The sequence below is a fragment of the Moschus berezovskii genome, chromosome X, assembly GCF_049115385.1.
Source record: "Moschus berezovskii isolate FMDL1 chromosome X, NW_MosBer_1.0, whole genome shotgun sequence".
NCBI lineage: Eukaryota > Metazoa > Chordata > Mammalia > Artiodactyla > Moschidae > Moschus > Moschus berezovskii.
Window position 1 is genome coordinate 30242406 of NC_142488.1, and position 16171 is coordinate 30258576.

Genomic DNA, 16171 nt, shown 5'->3' on the forward strand with positions numbered 1-16171 from the left:
AGATTCTTTCAATCAGGAACATATATTTAGCCCATATTTTATAAAAAAATTAAAAACTATATTCTTCTTTTATACTACAGGACATTAAAAAAGGACAGAAACTTTTAAAAGTTCCACAAAGGAAACTTTAAAAGGATAAAAAATAGAGATTTTATAGGACATCTCCTCTTATAACAATGCAGAGACATAGAGAAATGATAGAATAAATTTTGGTTTATCTCCTAAGGCTATTACAAAGGATGTATCAAATACCCATGTATTGACTGGAAAAATGTCCCTGAAAGATACTGTTACATTTAAAAATCATACACAGACTGAGGCAATATTTTTATAAAGAGGGAAAGCATATCTATTTATACTACTATGGTTAAGAAACATAGAATACAGTATGAATGATAAAACTAAACTGTATACATGTCTTACTTCAGAGGGAGTGAAATTGGCAGGAAGGAGAAATGAAGAATCCTAATATCTTTTAACATCCTTTTATATTGATTGAACTGTTAAACTAATATTGTATTATATTTGAAATAACTTTGAACTAGTTTTTAATAGTAAAAGCAAAAAGATAGAGAGCTTGTAGTGGTAAATAAAATCTATATGTAATCTGTTTATGACTATGGCCCCTTCTAATTGGCTTGACCATATAACAGGTTTTGAATAACATTTTTTCAATTTAATCAAAATTGTAGGAAAGCATATAATACTATCAAATGACTGAACAGTATGGAAGCACCGACCAAGATAAAATGCCTAAGAAAGCAGGATGAATGAATTTTGAGAGAATTTCACATTATCACCTAAGACAACATTAATGGTCTTCACTGAACACCTAATTGACTGAAAGGGCCTTGAAATGACTGGCGGCTGAATCTGCACATGGAGAAAAGACAATTATTTTTAGGTGCTTGAGGTTATTAAAGATGAATGAGGAACTTTAAGATAAATAGAAAATTGTGCTCCTATATAAGATCTAATTTTACTGATCTTGAGTTCAATTCCAAAAAACTAATTAAAATTGAAATAACCAATGAGAAAAATACTTGAGACAAAGCAGATACTTAGTAACATCAGAATTATGGCAGATTTTTTTTTTTTTGCAAATTTGAAATGCCTACCTCAATGCTTCCCATGCATTCTAAATTGCTTTTGTTAAGTTAAAAAGGTTTCCTATTTCTTTGGCCTGACCTATGACACTGTGCATTTGTGCTAAATCACTTCAGTCATGTCTGACTCTTTGCAACCCTATGGATCATAGCCCACCAGGCTCTTCTGTCCATGGGGATTTTCCAGTCAAGAATACTGGAGTGGTTGCCATGCCCTCCTCCAGGGGGTCTTCCCAACTCAAGGATCAAAGCCACCTCTCCTGTGGCTCCTGCATTGCAGGTGGGTTCTTTACTGCTGAGTCCCAGGGAAGCCCATTATGAGACTACCTTTATATAAATGCCCTTAATCTGAAAAGGCACTATTACCTTGAGATATAATAATAAAATTTACAAAATTATATGACCTGATTTCAAATTACTTAAGTTTGATAATTACCCCACATTCTATTCCTATTTTATTTTTTTTAATTTATTTATTTTAATTGGAGGCAAATTACTTTACATTATTCCTATTTTAAATATTACCAATTACTTTGTATATCTGTAATAAAAACTGGGGGGTTACAAAATAGAACTTTTTGAACTTCACTGAAAGTTGGAGAGTAAACTATAAAAATTACCATCTTAATGAATTCAGTAGTCATTTTTTAAAAGGCAAAACACATTTTACAAAGCAAACACATGTGTAAATATTTATAACATATGCACATAAATATATGTATATACACGGAAATATATATACAGTTATATGTATACTGCACATGCACACAGCATAGATAATAGATATTTAGATAGATGTATAAATTAGCTGGCAATGATATTTTATGATTTAGGAAGCAAATATGTCATATGCCACTATGTGTTAAACAATTTCACATTTAGTTGATGAGAGATGAATCATTTTTAACTTAATTTTATTTGGGAATAAATTGCTAAAACATTTATCCAGGCCTAGCATAAATCATATAATATTAAATACAAATAACTGGAGCCTATTATACAGAGTGAAGTAAGCCAGAAAGAAAAACACCAATACAGTATACTAACACATATATATGGAATTTAGAAAGATGGAAATGATAACCCTGTATACGAGACAGCAAAAGAGACACAGGTGTATAGAACAGTCTTTTGGACTCTGTGGGAGAGGGCGAGGGTGGCATGATTTGAGAGAATGGCATTAAAACATGTATATTATCATATGTGAAACAAATCACCAGTCCAGGTTCGACGCATGATACAGGATGCTTGGGGCTGGTGCATGGGGATGACCCAGAGGGAGGATAAGGGGAGGAGGGAGGTGGGAGGGGGGTTCAGAAAGGGGAACTCATGTACACCCGGGGCGGATTCATGTCAATGTATGGCAAAACCAACCAATATAATATTGTAAAATAATTAGCTTCCAATAAAAAAAAGAAAAAACAAACAAAAAAATAAATAAATGCAAATAATATATCATTCACTCTCCCTCTTTCTCTTTCTCTCATTTATGTTGCCCCATGCTGCTGCTAAGTCACTTCAGTTGTGTCTGACTCTGTGCGACCCCATAGACGGCAGCCGACCAGGCTCCGCAATCCCTGGGGTTCTCCAGGCAAGAACACTGGAGTGGGTTGCCATTTCCTTCTCCAATGCATGAAAGTGAAAAGTGAAAGTGAAGTCGCTCAGTCATGTCCAACTAGTAGCGACCCCATGGACTGCAGCCCACCAGACTCCTCTGTCCATGCGATTTTCTAGGCAAAGGTACTGGAGTGACTTGCCATTGCCTTCTCCAATGTTGCCCCATACTAAAGAGTTTATCAAGGCCATGTCTCCCTATATCACTCTCTACAGGCCCTTTTTTTGACTCACTATCAAGCTGTAGTTATTATTTCATACTTCTGTCATTTATTCCTTTTCCTTTCTTTCTGGCTTCTACTCAGGGCAGAAAAGCAAGAAAATATGCTTAGGAGAATTATCTCTACAATCAGTGAAATTAAAAAACTTTCTGAAAAGAACCTGAATAGTCCTCTGATAAGGAAATATAGGGAAGCTGTGGACTTCATGAACTTTATAAAATCAATCTAGAAAATCCAGAGGGTTTTGTTCTACTCTTTTTCTGATTCTTGGCTGTGTTCTAGGTAAACCATACAGCTGTCCATCTGACCTCTGTAAAAATTAGGTGCTGCTGTATGTATAGAAGCTATTATGTTTAATGTTATTTTTCTAAAACAATATACTTTGCCAAGTCATAAATCACTTTGTAAAAAATGATAGTCACTGAACAAAACCATTTTTCTTTTCCTTACCAAAGACTATGCTCAATTCTTCGGGTTTCGTGAGTTTAATGACACCTTGGGTTTAATGTGCTTCACTTTGCAATCAAGATAGTTTTTCCTGAAATAACTTGTTCTCTGTCAGTGTTCCAGAAAATAATTATCATTGTATTTTCCCATAGCAAGAATTCTAATATAAAATTGAACTATTCTGCCAGCACATTTTCAAGCTTTAACTCTAAGAAACCATATTCACACAATCACATTTAAATTCGTTTTAGATCATATACTTTAAGAGGATAATTAACTGAAGTCTTAACATACCTTCTATTTTTTAAAACCCTTTGTAAGAGAGCAACTGCAATAAAGCGTTAACTGCAATAAAGTGTTTTGCCAAATTAAAAAAAACTACATTAATTTTTTGCTACTCCAAACTTTTAAGAATATTGATTTAATTTGCTGACTTTTTGAATCCAAATCAAATTTTTAAGTATAAGACTTAACTAAAATCAGGAATATAAAGACATTCTGCAAATTACAAAAGTCTCTGTTATGGCTCTTTATTTGGAAATGAAGACTATAAGAGAGGTGCGCATAAGGAAGCAAAATTAGTGTATCTTTTAGAATTAGAATCTTCATGGTTTCAGTTTGCAATTTTGATGAAGCATAGGAAAGGTAACATTTCTGTGGTAAAGCAAATGGTGCTCTTATGGGATCTACATATTTTTTAAACAAAAGAAGGATTTAAAGCTAGAGGATGAAAATATTTATAAAAAAGCGTAAATATTGCTTTGGTACTGGTGGTTCAGATGGTCAAGAATCTGTCTGCAATGCCAGAGACTTGGGTTCGATCCCTGGGTCAGGAAGATCCCCTGAAGAAGGGAATGGCTATCCACTTAAGTATTCTTGCCTGGGAAATACCATGGACAGATGAACCTGGTCAGCTACAGTCCATAGGGTTGCAAAGAGTCAGACACGACTGAGCAACTAATACTTCCATATTTATTATATGTCATTGCACATATTAAAAATATGTAAGTTGATATATTGCTATACCCTAACTACACTCTTTTTGCATATTTGTTCTTGAATTTGTTTCTCACATACAACAAAAGAAATTTCAGAATCCTATTCTAGGAGATAATGCTCGTGGGCCAATATTCATTACCTAGAAGGTCATAAAATGGGAGACAGTCACTGATTTTTAGAGCTTTACTTTCCTCATTCTCAAAACTTCAAGCAACCAACAGAAACTTGGCAGGAATGGTTGCCTCTTCATGTGAATAAGTTTCTCCAAATTGATGGTTGCCAGCCTTTGTATGTCATGGGTCAATAAAATACTACCAAAAATGTCAGGGAAACTCACAAAGTTCTCACCTTTATTTGCATAGTAAAAAACATTGTAATAAAACAAAAAAGAAAAAAAAAGAAAGATGAAAGGAAGGGCATTTTAATGCTGCCTCCTCTCCTGACAAACTGTAGAAAGCCATACTTTCAGAACAATCATTGTACAAATTTAGTTCTATGAAAAGTGCAACACCTTTGCTCTTAAATTTTTCCCTTTTATATGGACCAATTGAAAACATTCAGATGCTCAGAGACTGAGGCTCCTCCATAAGAATGTAGAATGAATAATTCTGAACTAGATGGAATTCCACAACAAGATGTTATCTATCCATCTATCTATTCAGTTACTCACCATATTTTTATTGCACACCTACTCTGCTGTAGAGTCTCTATGTTGGGAAAATGGTATTTAGTAAGAAAGAGAGTCTTTCCCCTCATGGAGCCTACATTCTAATGGTAGAAACAGATAATCAACAAATAAGCAAACAACATATTTTCAAATTGTGGTAAGTGCTATAAAGGAAACAATCGGGCTGATGTTGGAGAACATGATGGAGGGGATGAAGGGAATGCTATGAATTTATCACACAGGATGCTGAAGGATGCATTTGTTCCAAATCCTGAAAGATGACAGGAGACCATCAGGCAAAGATCCAGAAAGTCCCAGGAAAAAAGAAAGTACAATTGCCAAGACTGAAGTGGAAGGCATTCTGGAAAGTTTGAAGAAGAGGTCTTTGTGGCAGTACATTGACTAGGCTGTTGTCCACTAGGGAAGTCAATATATGAAAGGGGCGAGATCTCTCAAAATAATTTTCCATTCAGGAAGTAGTGAAGTGTATTCATATATGCAGCTAAAAAAATAGAGTGTGAATGATTTTATTCATATGTTTCATGTATATTTGTGATAGTCTTGATACTAATCACAGTACAGAATTTGAATTTTATATAGATCACAAAGGCATTATAGATTACTATACTTCTTAAATAATTCATTTATTTATATTTTGCCACTCAGGCATTCTATTAGATACAAATGTGGTAACTATTATGGAAAACTAGTTGCGTAGATCTACTGGAAAACTTAACTGATTGGTCTTGGTAATAAGGTCCATGTACTGCTATCCATCTAATAATGCCTATAAGTTATGATTTAATCTAAACATATTAAATTTGCACAGATAAGTACTCTTGTTTTTCATTTTAGCCATGAACCTTTTATCCATGGATTAGTCAACATGACATGCACACGCTGTTATATTTAAAATGGAGAACCAACTAGGATCTACTGTACAGGACAGGGAATTCTGCTCAATATTATGTAACGACATAAATGGGGGGAAAAAAAACTTTGAAAAAGTTTAGATACATGTATATTTCTCATTGTATCATATTGCTGTACACCTGAAACTATCACAACATTGTTAATCAACTATACTCCAATAAAAAATAAAAAGTTAAATTGTTGATGATTATAATATATGGTATTAAATTTAAGAATGCAATCAGCTTAAACTTTCATTTAGTTCTCTATTAGATAGTTACTAGCTATTGAGTATTACACTGAGAGATTAAAGATATAAAAGGGTAGAGAGTATTGAATTTTTAAACAAAATTATGTTGCAAGTGAAGTCTCTGTGAATAAGTGCATTTGTATTAATAAGACTAAAACTGAATTTCAAACACACTTTAAGTTTCAAAAGCCATTTGCTCATAACAAAAAGGCAGAAGAAATATCTGATAATTGAGCAAATCTGAAGACAATATAACCTTATTTAAAACATTATTTCATGAAAATCAAGTTAGGAAGACTATACACTTGAATTATTTTTTTCATCTGTTCTAAGAATATGTTCTATACAATGAGAGTCTTAAGTAATCACCAAAGAATCAGAATGATTCACAGATGGTGCAAATGATTTAATTATTTTAACCAGTTGTTCCAGGCATGCTCAGAAGGGTATTGCCAACCCCACTGCAGAAGCCATCTGAGCTCCCTTCCAGCTGGTGTTCCATATTTTGAAAGCAAATTTAGATTGGAGAAAATTACACTTTTTATTGTTATGTTCCAAACGGAGGTCAAATTGCTGTGCATACATTCTTGTACTTTTTTTTCTCTTCATTGTGTGAGTTATACTTATCAAGTATCACGCCTTCTGTATAACTGCTATGGACTCACCAACGTTCTTTCATGTTTTGTGTTGTCTGGCACATAGGAGGCACTGGATAAATGTTTACTGAATTAAAGAAATACCAATTCAATGTATCCAAAATAAAATGTAAGTTTCTTTATAGACTACCTGTAAGTGTATGGAATTCCAATTTTCCTGCACCCTTATCATTTTAGGAGGTTCTCATTAAAAAACAAATAAAAAAGGAAGAAACCAATATCATAGAAAAATACCTCATCTAAAAAAAGACAACATCAACAAATCTTTCTGTTAATTTAATAACTATTTTGATGTTGGAATCCTTGCTCTTAATTTTATAAGAACTCAGAAAAGTTGCTTTAGAAATTTTAGTCTGTTCAGGTTGTTATCAGGATTAGAGATACTTTTTGTAAAACACTAGTCTTGGCCTGCCTCAACTGGCCTCAGAAAATCTGCTATTGAATAACAAAATACCTGATATTCATACTTATTCCCACTAGATTAATAAGAGATAAGATTTGCTTAATGTTTTCATTCAAAATTATAAGTACAAAACTGCTCCAAAATAGTTATATCAAATGTAATCATGTTTCAAACACTGTCATTTCAAGAAAAAGGATATTAATTTTAGTAAAATAAGGTATAAAATGAGGTATATTTATTATAATTTTCTAATAAAATAACATAATAAAGCTACACATACCAGTAAATCATCAGACTCAATTTTATATTTAACATTTATGGAAAATCTATCATTATTAAGATATTTACCATCAATAATATCTCCTGAAGACTGTGCTAAATTTCCACTTAATAGAAAAATTTGATATGGTATATTACTATAAGAAAGGGAATGTTATTTTAAAGTTTATGTATATATTTGACACCAAATTGAATTGTGATTATAGTACTTTACTGAAACTCTAATTTAGAAGATGAATAGCATATAAAATTATGTACCTACCATAGTTATAACCTAGCTATGCAATAAGTGTGCATATTAATATAAGCCATGAGTCTAGCTTAAAACATTTATATTAATATTTTTAATTTATTGTGTTATTTAAAGTCTATCACTTGAGGTAATATTTCTGAGGTACTATTTTATATAAATCTTAGTCACAGAATAGTGAATTTGTTTAAACTTATGAGAATATTAACTTGTAACTGACATCTTATTTCATATATAGTATGGCCTTGGCCTGGAGAGAGCTAGAAAAAACAAAGTCCTATGTTAATGTGCTTACTTTCCTTGGTCAATTCTACTAGTGTTCTTAAGCCTCAGTTTCTTGTTTGGATTATTTTGATAGCTTATACATTAATTTCTTTTTCTCTATTTCAAAAATTTTATACTCTATTTTTATCAGGTAAATGGTTACTCTAAAATTATTAACATGCACAATGAATTTTGCATGGTCTCTTTCTGAGCATTAAGAAGACCTTACAATGATTTTATTCATCAATAAAGCGTTCATTCATTCAACAAATATATATTATGTAACAAGGAGATCCAACCAGTCCATTCTAAAGGAGATCAATCCTGGGTGTTCATTGGAAGGACTGATGCTAAAGCTGAAACTGCAATACTTTGGCCACCTCATGCGACGAGTTAACTCAGTGGAAAAGACTCTCAGGCTAGGAAGGGTTGGGGGCGGGAGGAGAAGGGGACGACAGAGAATGAGATGGCTGGATGGCATCACCGACTCTGTGGACATGAGTTTGAGTGAACTCCAGGAGTTGGTGATGGACAGGGAGGCCTGGCGTGCTGTGATTCATGGGGTCGCGGAGAGTCGGACACGACTGAGCGACTGAACTGAACTGAACTGAACCACTTGCTAGTCATTACATTTTTGGGGAATTTATTTTTAAACTGGAGGATAATTGCTTTACAATGTTGAGTTAGTTTCTGTTGTACAACAATGTGAATCAGCTAAAAGTATACATATACCCCCTCTCTCTTGAACCTATCACCCACCCACCCCACCCCACCTCCTCCCCCCTCCACCGCCCCTGGCTAGTCACTACTTTTGGTTCTGAGACAAAGAAGCAAAAAAAAAAAAAAAAAGGTAAATTCCTTCATTTTTGGAGCTCCTAACTTTCCTGGTGGTACATTTTACAGAGAATAGTCAACGGGGAAGGGGTCGATGAAATGCATCACTGAGAACACTTTTGAGCAAAGACTTGAAGGCAGAGGGAGGGGGCCGTATAGATATCTGGGGGATCAGAGTCTTAGGCTTAGGGAACACACAGTGCAAAGCTGGTATGCCGGTATGTTCAAGAAAGAGTGAAGAGGTTAATGTAGGTTGAGCATAGGAATAGAGGTCAAATGCTAAGAGATAACTCTGGAGAGCTAATAGGGGCAAGATCATCAACCCAGTAAAACCAATGTAAAGATTTTAGATTTTACACTAAAATAGATGAGAATCCGTCAGGACTTTTCATCAGAAAAAGCTCACCTGATTTATATTAAGTGATATCTCTGTTTATTGTGTTGAAAATAGGTAAAGGAAAGCAAAGTTAGATTTTGTTTTACCGAAAACTTTGAAAGGGTTATGTTGCCACTACAGATCAGGGGAAAAGAGTGGTCTGTTTATAAAAAGTGAAGTGAAGTCTCTCAGTCGTGTCTGACTCTTTGCGACCCCATGGACTGTAGCCCACCAGTCTCCTCCCTCCATGGGATTTTCCAAGCAAGAGTACTGGAGTGGGTTACCATTTCCTTCTCCAGGGGATCTTCCCGACCCAGGGATCAAACCCAGGTCTCCTACATTTCAGGCAGACGCTTTAACCTCTGAGCCACCAAATGTGGTCATGAAATTAAAACCTTGCACTAAAGTCATGGGATTGGATGAATAAAAGCAACACAAGGGAATATAGATGGAAAATATCCAAAGATTGAGCACTGAGATAATTCAACATTACAGAAGAGAAAGGACATCCTGAAAAGTAGGAGGTAAACAAGCAATTTCCTTCCATACTTTGTGTCACTGATGTCCAGTATTTTAGTCCAATTCTGCACTTTAGACAGTTTTATATACAGCAACTATTTCTTCAGGTTTTTATATTGGTTTGAAGTTTTCCTTGCTCATCAGTCTTCCTTGCATCATGAATCATCCATCTAGGGTCATTTCCTTTCCAGTTAAAAATCAACCCTGAGGTGCATACATGCTGTGGACTATTATATAGGCTTTAAAAATGTTTCCATAATTTCTTTTTAGTAACATAGGAAAGACATAAAATGTCTAGTGAAAATTCAGGACATAAAATTATTTCAGGTTGATGCATAGATTGATAACTGAAAAAATATTCAGTTCAGTACAGGTCAGTTCAGTCGCTCAGTTGTGTCCGACTCTCCCCGACCCCATGAATCACAGCACGCCAGGCTTCCCTATCCATCACCAACTCCTGGAGTTCACTCAAACTCACTTCCATCAACTAGGTGAGGCAATCCAGCCATCTCATTCTCTGTCGTCCCCTTCTCCTCCCACCCCCAATCCCTCCGAGCATCAGAGTCTTATCCAGTGAGTCAACTCTTCGCATGAGGTGGCCAAAGTACTGGAGTTTCAGCTTTATAATCAGTCCTTCCAATGAACACCCAGGATTGATCTCCTTTAGAATGGACTGGTTGGATCTCCTTGCAGTCCAAGGGACTCTCAAGAGTCTTCTCCAGCACCACAGTTCAAAAGCATCAATTCTTCGGCGATCAGCCTTCTTCACAGTCCAACTCTCACATCCATACATGACCACGGGAAAAACCATAGCCTTGACTAGACGGATCTTTGTTGGCAAAGTAATGTCTCTGCTTTTTAATATGCTATCTAGGTTGGTCAAAACTTTCCTTCCAAGGAGTAAGCGTCTTCTAATTTCATGGCTGCAATCAGCATCTGCAGTGATTTTGGAGCCCCCAACAATAAAGTCTGACACTGTTTCCCTGTCTATTTCCCATGAAGGGATGGGACCAGATGCCATGATCTTAAGTTTTCTGAATATTGAGCTTTAAGCCAACTTTTTCACTCTCCTCTTTCACTTTCACCGAGAGGCTTTTTTTTTTTTTCACTTTCTGCCATAAGGGTGGTGTCATCTGCATATCCGAGGTTATTGATATTTCTCCCGGCAATCTTGATTCCAGCTTGTGCTTCTTCCAGCCCAGTGTTCCTCATGATGTACTCTGCATATAAGTTAAATAAGCAGGGTGACAATATACAACCTTGACATACTCCTTTTCCTATTTGGAACCAGTCTGTTGTTCCATGTCCAGCTCTAACTGTTGCTTCCTGACCTGCATACAGGTTTCTCAAGAGGCAGGTCAAGTGGTCTGGTATTCCCATCTCTTTCAGAATGTTCCAGAGTTTATTGTGATCCACACAGTCAAAGGCTTTGGCATAGTCAATAAAGTAGAAATAGAGGTTTTTCCATAACTCTCTTGCTTTTTCCATGATCCAGCAGATGTTGGCAATTTGATCTCTAGTTCCTCTGCCTTTTCTAAAACCTGCTTGAACATCTGGAAGTTCATGATTCACATATTGCTGAAGCCTGGCTTGGAGAATTTTGAGCATGACTTTACTAGCGTGTGAGATGAGTGCAATTGTGCAGTAGTCTGAGCATTTTTGGGCATTGCCTGTCTTTGGGATTGAAATGAAAACTGACCTTTTCCAGTCCTATGGCCACTGCTGAGTTTTCCAAATTTGCTGGCATATTGAGTGCAGCACTTTCACAGCATTATCTTTCAGGATTGAAATAGCTCAACTGGAATTTCATCACCTCCACTAGCTTTGTTCATAGTGATGCTTTCTAAGTCCCACTTAACTTCACATTCCAAGATGTCTGGCTCTAGGTGAGTGATCACACCATCGTGATTATCTGGGTCATGAAGATCTTTTTTGTATAGTTCTTCTGTGTATTCTTGCCACCACTTCTTAATATCTTCTGCTTCTGTTAGGTCCATACCATTTCTGCCCTTTATTGAGCGCATCTTTGCATGAAATGTTCCCTTGGTATCTCTAATTTTCTTGAAGAGATCTCTAGTCTTTCTTATTCTGTTCTTTACTATTTCTTTGCATTGATCACTGAGGAGGGCTTTCTTAGAAGCCTTTGGCTCAAGAAGCTGGAGTTGAATGGTTCTATGAAGACCTACAAGACCTTTTAGAACTAACACCCAAAAAAATGTCCTTTCATTATAGGGGACTGCAATGCAAAAGTAGGAAATCAAGAAACACCTGGAGTAACAGGCACACTTGGCCTTGGAATACGGAATGAAGCAGGGCAAAGGCTAATAGAGTTTTGCCAAGAGAACGCACTGGTCACAGCAAACACCCTCTTCCAACAACACAAGAGAAGACTCTACACATGGACATCACCAGATGGTCAACACCGAAATGAGATTGATTATATTCTTTGCAGCCAAAGATGGAGAAGCTCTATACAGTTAGCAAAAACAAGACCGGGAGCTGACTGTGGCTCAGATCATGAACTCCTTATTTTTTTTTCATTTAATAAAAAAATGAAAGATTTTATTAGGCTTGGGGGGAGGTGGTGTTCCTATGCTGTCACTTTCTCTTATTCCTCCAGCCCACTTTCTTCTCACTGGAAGCTGCTCCCTGGCTCATGGGTCACAGAGCAGGGCCTCCATAGAAACAGGGAACAAAGGTGGAGCAGACAGGCTAAGGCCAACACACACAATTGAAGGATGGTTACAGGCCCAGAGTCTTCTTCTTCCCTTCCAACTGCAGGCTAGTCAAACCTCCTAGACAGTCAAACATCTAGGTCATCGTCTGGGTCTTCTTGATCCAGGTCATCATAAGCATCTGGCTCATAGAAGATGTGGCTGGTAGCCTGGCCCAGCCCAGGGCACAGTAGAGCCTGCTGTTTTTCCAAGCTGAACTGGAAGGGTAGAGTCAGGTTATCTTTGGCTTCTCTCTCCTTCTTGGACAGATGAAGGTTAAAAGTCAAATGAGTAGTGGGGTCCACCGAGGGAGTATGAGGATCTGAGTGGGGCTGGGATTCCAGCAGCGGCTCTGCTTGGAGCTTCAAGCTGAAGTCAGGAAGGATGGCGAACCACTGAGTCTGGTGGGTGGGGCGCTGTCTCGGCCTCCGATAGAGGATGTGAGCTGATGCCTGGCCCATTGTTCCACTCAGGGTCACCTCGGTCTGAGCAAGGCTGCTCAATGTTCCCAAAGGGCCTAGGCCATGAAGCTCTTCATGCAGCAGGCCCAGCACATGTACCTGCTCACCTGGGGGGTTGTCACCAGGGCAGGAGTCCTGACGGCTCAGAGCATGCAGGGTCCGGCAGAGTGTGGGGCAGGGAAGGTGATGCAGCAACCAGCTGAGAGAATCAAGAGCAATGGTGACAGGGCCAGAACCTGTCCTCTTGTCCAGGACCTTCAAGGCTTCCAGGGGCCCACCAGGAAGGACTTTCCCAGGTTTTGACCAGCTGAGAGGGTCTCTAAAGAGATCATGGTAAACCAGCCGACTGTTGATACTGGAGTCAAAACCTTCACGAAACTCTTCTTCGCTCACTTCACAGCCCAGGACGTGGACTTGCTCCCCACACAACTCAGATTTCTTGACAAGTGCCTTCAGGAGACTACACCCTTCCCACTCCATGGAGTCTCGAAGCAGCACCAGGCCACCAAGAGCCAACAGCGACTCCAACATCCCCAAAATGCGTCCCCTCCTTATTGCCAAATTCAGACTTAAACTGAAGAAAGTAGGGAAAACCACTAGACCATTCAGGTATGACCTAAATCAAATCCCTTATGATTATACAGTGGAAGTGAGAAATAGATTTAAGGGACTAGATCTGATAGAGTGCCTGATGAACTATGGACGGAGGTTCGTGACACTGTACAGGAGACAAGGAACAAGACCATCCCCATGGAAAAGAAATGCAGAAAAGCAAAATGGCTGCCTGGGGAGGCCTTACAAATAGCTGTGAAAGGAAGAGAAGCAAAAAGCAAAGGAGAAAAGGAAAGGTATAAGCATCTGAATGCAGATTTCCAAAGAATAGCAAGGAGAGATAAGAAAGCCTTCCTCACCAATCAATGCAAAGAATAAACATTGCTGCTGCTACTGCTAGCTGCTGCTAAGTCACTTCAGTCGTGTCCGACTCTGTGTGACCCCATAGACGGAAGCCCACCAGGCTCCCCTGTCCCTGGGATTCTCCAGGCAAGAACACTGGAGTGGGTTGCCATTTCCTTCTTCAATGTGTGAAAGTGAAAAGTGGAAGTGAAGTCGCTCAGTCGTGTCTGACCCTTAGCGACCCCATGGACTGCAGCCTACCAGGCTCCTCCATCCATGGGATTTTCTAGGCAGGAGTACTGGAGTGGCTTGCCATTAACAGTGGCTAATTCTAAAATCAAAAAAAGAAAAAGAAAAAACCTGAGGACACTTCTGTAAGACTCTCCCATTGGCTATCTCTCAGCTTTTGTTTATCTGAAAAGATCTTTATTTCAATGTTACTCTCAAAAGAAAAAGTTCCTATGAGTATACAATTCTAGGTTTTTCATTCATCATTTTTAAAGACATCATTCTATCACCTTCCTGCTTTTATAATTGATCTAAAATCAGCTGTCATTACATGTGGCATTACTAAATAGGTAATCTATCTATTCTACTGCCTTTAAAGTTCTCTCCTTGGCTTTGGAATTTATCAGTTTCACTATGTAACATACAGTCATATTTAATTTTCCCACTTACTTTTCCCAATGGAATGATTCTTTATTGGAGTATAATTGCTTTACAGTGTTTGTGTTAGCTTCTCCTATACAATGAAGTGAATCAGCAACATGAATACATATATCCCCTCCCTTTTTAATCTCCTCCCACCCCACTGCCCTAATCCTGCCCCTCTAGGTCAACAGAGACCACTGAGTTGAGCTCCATATGCTACATAGCAGCTTCCCACTGTTTTGTACAGAATACTCTATATATGTCAGTCCTACTCTCCCAATTGGTCTCACCCTCTTCTTCCCCCTATGTGTCCTCATGTCCATTCTCTAAGTCTGCATCTCTATTCCTACCCTGAAAACAGGCTCATCTGTCCATCACCAACTCCCGGAGTTCACTCAAACTCATGTCCATCGAGTCGGTGATGCCATCCACTCATCTCATTCTCTATCGTCCCTGTCTCCTCCCGCCCCCAATCCCTCCCAGCATCAGAGTCTTTTCCAGTGAGTCAACTTGTCGCATGAGGTGGCCAAAGTATTGCAGTTTCAGCTTTAGCATCAGTCCTTCCAATGAACGCCCAGGATTGATCTCCTGTAGAATGGACTGGTTGGATCTCCTTGCAGTACAAGGGACTCTCAAGAGTCTTCTCCAGCACCACCGTAATGTATCAAATTAGAATGCATTTGTACTTGCTCCTGTTAGGTACATGGCACACTACCAATTCAGAGCAACTTACATTTTGCCTTTTGGTTTGTCAGGACACCTAGCTGTATGAAATCTGGACACCAACACTTGTGCATACTGTCCATAAAACTAGTGACATTAATACAAATATTTTAGAGCTTCAACATTTTTGGTGGTTGATTATCTCTCTTAATTCTGTAAGAAAGCAGCTATTAACTTCATCCTGAGGCTCCAATATTCATTCCAAGTTGTATAGGTAATGAGAGGTACAGAATAAAATCTTAAATCTTCTTTTTCCAAGCATAAGCGGTATTATACAGTATCAGTTCTTCTAACATGAGTGGAATCTACATTATAAACAGTAGCCCAGTGTTTATTTTACAACAGTAATACAATAGTAATTTGAAGATTGTTTTTTTTTTTACTGATCATAAGAATCTTCAATTAAATAAGCCATTACTGATCACGTATGTATGTACCCTGTCTCTTTTTAAAGGTATTTTATATTCTCTATGCTTCCATAGATTTATTCTGGTTGGGGCACCAATGTAGTTATTCAATTTGTGGTTTCATGTCTTAAGATCTGGAAATTTTAGCCATTTTTCCTAAACTATTGTCTCCCACATATTCTCTGACATTGCTTTTTGTAATTAGACATAAAGCTTATTCTATTCCCTCAATCATTTTCATGTTTTCAATCTTCATGTGGTATAATTTTACCATAATGACTAATTTTACCTTCATGTTTGTTTAATAAGGTGTTTAAAATACATAATTGCTATTTTTTATTTCAACGATTAACTTTTGGTTTCTAGAAGTTTTATTCAATGTGTTATTAGCATAAGTAACTCTGGAGGTGTTTTCATAAATGTTTATTTTGTTCCTCGATCTCTATTTTATTTTCAACATATTTACTTAAGAGCATGCAATAGTTTTCTATTAAGTTCATGAAGTATTCATTCTCTTGATTATG

The 16171-nt window shown here is 37.4% G+C and overlaps 1 protein-coding gene and 1 pseudogene across 6 annotated transcripts in view; both read right to left on the reverse strand.

Moving 5' to 3' along the window:
- The window catches only part of DMD (dystrophin), a 2246075-nt gene that overhangs the window by 1295402 nt on the left and 934502 nt on the right, over positions 1-16171 (reverse strand). The window lies entirely within an intron of this gene.
- Positions 10353-14795, reverse strand: LOC129534927 (elongator complex protein 5 pseudogene; annotated as a pseudogene).